The sequence below is a fragment of the Gymnoscopelus braueri genome (assembly GCF_963280865.1).
Source record: "Gymnoscopelus braueri genome assembly, chromosome: 23".
In the NCBI taxonomy this organism is placed as follows: domain Eukaryota; kingdom Metazoa; phylum Chordata; class Actinopteri; order Myctophiformes; family Myctophidae; genus Gymnoscopelus; species Gymnoscopelus braueri.
Window position 1 is genome coordinate 11,021,465 of NC_137625.1, and position 7,536 is coordinate 11,029,000.

The following is a 7,536-nucleotide window of genomic DNA, read 5'->3' on the forward strand; positions in this document are numbered from 1 at the left end:
GTCAGAATCATAAATACGTCTACGAGAGTTGTATTCTACAGCTACAGAAGCAGTGGTGGAAAATGTACTCTCACATGTTTTACTTAAGCAAAAGTATCTGCCATGTAGAAATAGTGTGTTAAAAGTAAAAGTCCGGGAACATTTGCCTCTGAGAAGTAAAACTACAGAAAATTGGAAATACAATAAAGTAAAAATTGTAGGCTACTTGAGTAAATGTACTTAGTTACTTTACACCACTGACCAGAAGTTATTTTATGTAATTATTTTCGTAGTGCAATTTGCTGACCTGACGTCACGGTTCTGAATCACCTACGCAGTGTAATTCGAGACGTTTGGCACGAGATTTTTACGTAAGGGGAGACTGCACGTGCCATTCAGAAACGTGTTGACCCATATATTATATAACTTAACCGTCACGTGCAGCTCTGACCGGCTCATTAACCCATTTAACATTAATTCATTCACCAGCAGAAAGTGAGAGTGGTTGAGTCAGTGTTTGGTGTAAAAAAAAAAAAAAAAATGTAATTAAAATATATTTTATTAGCCATGCATGTCTGTCTTTGAATTGCCATGGATTAAAAAAAATAACAATAATAACAAAATGTTTGATTATTGTACGACATAGCCTACGAAAAGTAGGTTACCTTAGACGATCAATAAATAATTGCTTTGCAGTTGGCAAGCACAAGCAGTCTTTCAATCAGCCTAATCATCAATCATGCAGCCAACATAGATGGAGAAATGGCACAGCTATGTAATGCCATGCACTGTGTGTAACACATTGAGCAAGGAAATGCTCAATGTGTTACACCCGGAAAACGGTTGAGGATGGTCAATGTAAAGGTTGCAGTGGACCAGACCATTTGGCACGTTGAAAAGATTTTGTGCCAGGGAAAATAAATAGATCTAAAAGATGGGTCTTGTTGTGAGATCATAGATCTGCTATTATCGAATTAGGGCTTAAAGGGACATTTCACTTTAAAACAAAAATTGGGTCATTTTATCATCTACTCAGTATTTTGTGAGCCCCAGACAGTTTTTAAGTTGCTTGATTCAGTATTCAGATATTTGAGATTCATTTTATCAGACACGCCCCTTCCTATACAGACCCATTGTAACTTCAAACTCCATTTTTAACATTAGCGTTAGATTCATCAAAAACACCCGTCCTTAGTTCTGGTGACTCATCCTGCCCTCCTAATAGTGAGAAGGACAATATCAGTCACCAGAACCAAGGACGGGTGTTTCCGATGAATCTAACATGGTTAAAATGGAGTTTGAAGTTACGGTTTTGTTTAGGAAGGGGGTGTGTCTGATCAAATAACAAATATCTAAATACTGAATCAAGCAACTTAAAAACTGTCTGGGGGGCTGAAAAAAGCCTGAGTAGACGATAAAATTACCCCTTCCCAAAAAAAAAAGTGAAATATCCCTTTAAGTGTTTATATGGTTACTCATTTTACTGGGTACTCCCCTGGAACCCCCCAAGGTCCCATAGGGGTCCCTGGACCCCACTTTGAGAACCATGCTGTGCCATAAGAAGTGAATACGAATGCTTCGACTTGATTGATTTTCCGAGTTCTCTGCTTAATTTGCTTATCGATTATTTCATTTTTTTCAAGTAGGCTACATAATGACAATATTAGGAAACGTTTATTCACAACGCCCATCGCAAGTTGATGCCAATTGTCCATGTGCGGTCCAGCCTTAAGGAATGTTATGTTGCATGTCCTAATAAAAAACTACTTAAAGGTAAGGTAGGTATATAGTCCACCCAAAAAATGACATTTTTTTACTTTTGTACTTATACTCAAGTACATTTTAAATTTTACTTGTAACAGGGTATTTCTACATTGCAGTATTGATACTTTTACTTAAGTAAAACATTTGAGCACTTTTTCCACCACTGTGTCTAACCATGAACATAAGCCTACTAATCGCCTGTCTAAATTTTGTATAATTTTATAGTCGCATGTATTTGAATCCGTTCATGTTATTTTAAGGAAACAGATTAAAAGGTCAGGCTCTTTGCGTCATCAGTGTGGCATAAGCCCACCCGAGGGGAATTTCATATAGGCTACCGAGGTTGTTACGGAGGAATTTTTGGGTTCATAGGGTTCATATTCAGCATGAAGCAGCAGCCCTTAGAGAGGCAGGGTTGTGAAGAACAGACAGTGGTGGAAAAAGTACTCACGTTTCTTACTTAAGTAAAAGTATCAATACTGCAATATTTACTTGAGTAAAAGTACAAAAGTATTGGTAGCAAAATGTACTTACACCAAAAGTAGAAAGTATAAAAAACTTTAGAAAATAGCAAATCTACAAGCACACAATGTGTCGAGCTTGTAGATCGGCTATTTTCAAATGGCCAAAATGTATAGGGCTTGTTACACCCCGGCCAAGGGGAACCTTAGGCGCAACACAAAAAGTGGGAGCCCCCTCTTTCCAGCTCCCAAGAACCACCAGCAACAAGGGTTTACATCCTTTTTATGGGTTTTTATTAAAAAGCCAGTGACTTCAGGGTGGGCGTTAAGTCAAAACAATAAACCAAAGAAACCTCCATAAGAACCTGAAAAAAAGAACTTGAACTAACCTACCAAATCAAAAGAAACCCAAATTACAAATAACCTAACACATAATCAAAACAGAAGAAACTCAGATCAAAGTAAAGACTACCCTACACCCAAGGCTGTTAAAATCATCAATCACTCCTAAAAATATTTCTACATAGTACAGGTTGGCTGGCAGTCTTGCTGGAACTGAAGAGAGGCGAGCTCTCACACACACACACACACACACACACACACACACACACACACACACACACACACACACACACACACACACACACACACACACACACACACACACACACACACAATACCTTATGACACCTCCCCCTTTAAAACACACTCACCGCCAAAGGGGAGAATTCTCCCCTTTTCAGTCAATGGTGTTTACCGCCAAAGGGGAGAATTATCCCCTTTTAATTTTTTTTTTTTATTCTGTTTTTGAATTCCTAAAATGTTTCTCAATTTTTTTAGTATAAATTTATAACCCTAACCCTAACGAATTAGGAGATAAAATAAATTTTAAAAAATCCATTCACTTCAATGTTAAAAAATAAACGGACAAATAATTCACAGTTTTTCTATAAAAAAATGATTAAAAACCCTGGCAGTGGGTGATTTTATTATGAATAAACTTTGGCGGTGAGATCAAACATTTGTCCCCAACAAAAAACAAATGTTTGATTCCACATATCACTGAAACAAAACAAATCACGAAACATTCTTTCTTTTGCTCCTTCCTCCTATCTCCCCACCAAAAAACATCTCTAAATCTCTAAACCCTAAATGTCCCCACTGAGACCTCACTCTGTCTCCACTGAGACTCCTTCCTTTCCTAGTGTCTCCACTGACCTCACTCAAGTATCCCCTATGGTGGCAGAAATGTATAGATTGCCAAGTCTAAGTCTAGTGGATTGTGTATTTGTTGGCCTTGTATTTGGGACATAGAATGGTAGCCACACAGCAGGGGTCTTTTCACAGCTCCTGTCCCTGTCATTCAACAACTGCTACAAATGTCTATTTCAGCATATTCTCTATGTCAGCATGTAATCTGTCCTAAATTATACTACACATGGTCATTGCTAATGTAACCAGTCAGCTGTATTATATATGGGGCTGTCTCTTAGTATAGCCTATTTGCATTTATCTCCATGTGGGGAGAGCATCTTTGTGTATAAAGGGTGTCCCATATGACACTTCAGGAGGCTTCTGCCCCACAGGGCCCAAGCAATCAGTCTGGCCATGGAGGCCAGAGCCTGAGTCTGCTGTCTCTCTGCCTGAATCTTCCTAATCAATGATCAAAACTTCACCGACTGGTTTCTATAATACCCCTCACTCCTAACACCTCCACCGAGACCTCACTCTCGAATAGCTGAACTACTTGCATGAAAACCACATTTAGGGCGCGCTCCCACCGCACTTTTATTTTACCTCTGGGGCAGAATCTGCCAATGCTTTGTCAATGTAAATGCGTGGATTCACGCAAGAGCGGATCTTTCGGCCTTTCGCGCAGACCGTGCGTTTATCTGCTTTACACGACTTGTCCATTTGAAGCAGAAAACTGCTGGAGGCAGGAGCTGATTTTCCCCCTCTGTCCAATTGGGTGAGTCGAAGGCGGACCGTCCCAAGACTCAGGAAGCACCATGGTGCTCAAGGCAGAAGGCGTGCGGGCTACGGGGAGGGTCCTGAAAGTGAGTGACAGGCGCGACACTCCCGTTTTTTAGAATCCGCTGGCTGCAAAAAACTGTGGCCGCGCACAACCTGCGTTTAACGCTAGCCGACCATGTTTTGGTGGGAGCGCGCCCTCACAGAATATTCACAAAACAAGAGTCACTTGAATGTCCACAGAAAGCTACGAAAAACTACAAAGATTCTGAAACTACAGACAAAAACAAAATGCACAGAACTTCACCATCTCCACATTTTTCTGGTTGATATTCTCACACACACACACACACACACACACACACACACACACACACACACACACACACACACACACACACACACACACACACACACACACACACACACACACACACACACACACACACACACACACACACACACACACAGTCTTAATAACAAGTAAGACGCGCGAACGCTGGAAGCGAACGCAGCTCGAAAATATTGTGTATTTACGGACTTGTAATCCGTGTTATTTCACCGTGATGGGGAGAGAACGTTGACAGCGTGTGTGTGTGTGTGTGTGTGTGTTGCAGGCTGTTGTGCATTTTAATCAGAGCATTGTCTACATTCCTGCACTCTGGCGCACTCTGGCGGCTGCACACAGGCAGTGCACGCACACAGAGATACAGACACACACACACACAACCCGAGCACGGTTTCATAGTAAGCTGCACTTGGGCGGACGCCGCGCCTCCTTCCACGTTCGCAATGAAGAATGTAATTTGTTTGCGCACAATTAAGCTGTCATGGGGATCATGCTGGGTTTTTGGTGTGACCTGCAATGACTGCAGAGCAAAATTAGGGGGACAAACCAGCTCTTAAGCCGTCACTCCAAAGTGCAAGGGCCCCCGTCTCCCCATTCTTCACCTCCATTTCCCTGACAGTCAGCAAACATCCCTTGGTGTATAGAGAGGACTTTTGGGAGTAGATGCACTAGAGGCACTATAAACAGGGGCCAGGGCACTGGGCAGGCAACAAGCTCCCACCAGCTTTTTTATCATGAGCACTCTTAACTTTAACAACATTCAATGCCACTTGCATATTAACCCATTTAGACTGGGAACCCCTATACGTAACTATACCTTTCAATCCGGGAACCCCTTTTGGGGTTGTTGTTGCCATGTACATACATTTTTTGTATGTTAAAGTTCCCTCTCCCAAGGCTGGACACACACACACACACACACACACACACACACACACACACACACACACACACACACACACACACACACACAGGCATAAAATACAGGGCTGAAGTGGTTAATGTATGTTTTGTAATAATAATCAAAATCTACAAAGTAACTCAAGTTTTCAAATTATTGTAGTGGAGTACAAGTACAATATTTGCCTCTTAGATGTAGTGGAGTAGAAGTAAAAGTACTGGAAATTGGAAATACTCAAGTTAAGTACAGATACCTCAAAATGTACTTTACCCCACACTACTGTAGCTACTACAGGAATGTACTCCACTGTAGTTTTGTCTAACCATGAATATGTAGCCTACTAATTGCCCGTCTAATTTAGCATCATTTTATAGTTCCCATATTATGTTTGAATCCGTTCATGTCATTCTAAGGAAACAGATTAAAACGTCAGGCTCTTTGCGTTTTGGCTCAGTGGCATAAAATAAGCCCATAGAGTTATACGTATCTCAGATAAACCTTGCCATGTCCGCTTATTATAAGCGACTTTGGGCTTGTCTTTCTGTAAAGTTGCTTGTAAATATTGGTAGTTGTGGGTTGCGGTTTTTTGGGCTTGTTTCTAAAGTGTAGTTGCTAAACATTTTGATTGATTGATTGATGTAGTTTATTTAGTAAGACATGAGAATAGTACATGACAGTACATAACAGTACATGGAAGTACAAATTCACAATACAAGGTCTACTAAACTGGAACTCTCATTAAGCACTAAGCTTGTTTAAGATGAGAACCCCATGCACACAAATCATGATGATATATAAGAGGCAGACAGATATACACACTACTAAACAGAATGTCATACAAATCAGCTTTCAGGTTACTGGTATGAAGAGAGAAAAATATATATATATACAAAAGAGGAAAATGAAGGAGGGGGGGGGGGTAGGTTAGGTTAAGACTTGGACAGGGGCCATTTTCGAATTGCAGCCTCCTGAAGGTGTATCTTTAGGGCAGTTTTGAAAGTGAGTAGGGTTTTACACTCCTTTACTCCTTTTGGTAGGGCATTCCACATTTTTGATGAATAGCATGAGAACGAGTTCATTCCCTTAGTTGAGCCAAATCTGGGTTGAACATGATTTGTGGAGCTGCCTCTGGTGTTATGATCATGGACTTCATTAACATTTTGGAAGTATTTTGACAAATACAGGGGGATCCCAATGTTGTGGTGTATCTTGAAGACCAGGCCCATAGCAAGTTGCTGTACTCTGTCCTCAACCCTAAGCCATCCAATCCTAGCAAAATGAGCAGGGGTTAGATGGGTTTTGTGATTGAGGCCAAGAAGTAGCCTTACAAGTTTGTTTTGGGATGTTTGGAGCCTTGTTTTTAAGGCCTTGGAGGTGTTGTGATACCATGAAGTGCATGCATAATCATAATGACCTTGAATGAGGGCCCCTGCAAGAATCTTCAGAGTATTCTTACTGACTAGACGATCAATCCTCCACAAATAGCGTGTTGTTTGGTTTCACTGTTTTTGTTTCGGCGTTTTTGTTGCATGTCATGCACCGCAAAATTAATTATGTTATTGTCCCCAAACCCCCATATGAAAATGTTTTGTGCCAAGGAGCCGTTTTGTGTTGTTAGAATGTTTGAAAAAGTCTTCCAAATATTCCACATTTTATTTCACGATTTAAATAGCTAATCAGCAAAATAGCTGATCTACAAGCGCATTGTGAGCTTGTAGATCGGCTATTTTCAATGTATGCAGTAGGTTTAAAGTGCTAATGTGGTGCCCTAGTTGCTTCTTTTGGGCTTGTTTTCCTAGACCTGGTTGCTTTTTTCTTTTACCCAATCTGGCAACACTGGTACCGTGGTTGTGATACGGAGGAATTCCTCTGAGTTCATAGGGTTCGTAATTCAGCACGAATCAGCAGTCGTTAGAGAGGCAGCAGGCAGGGTTGTGAACAGTGGTGGAAAAATACTCACATTGTTTACTTAAGTAAAAGTATCAATACTGCAATGTAGAAATACTGTTACAAGCAAAAGTCAAGAATTCTAAATGTAGGCCTACTTAAAGTACCAAAAGTTGAAAGTAGTACTCATCCTGCAGAATCAGAATGTACCATTTCACAAGTCA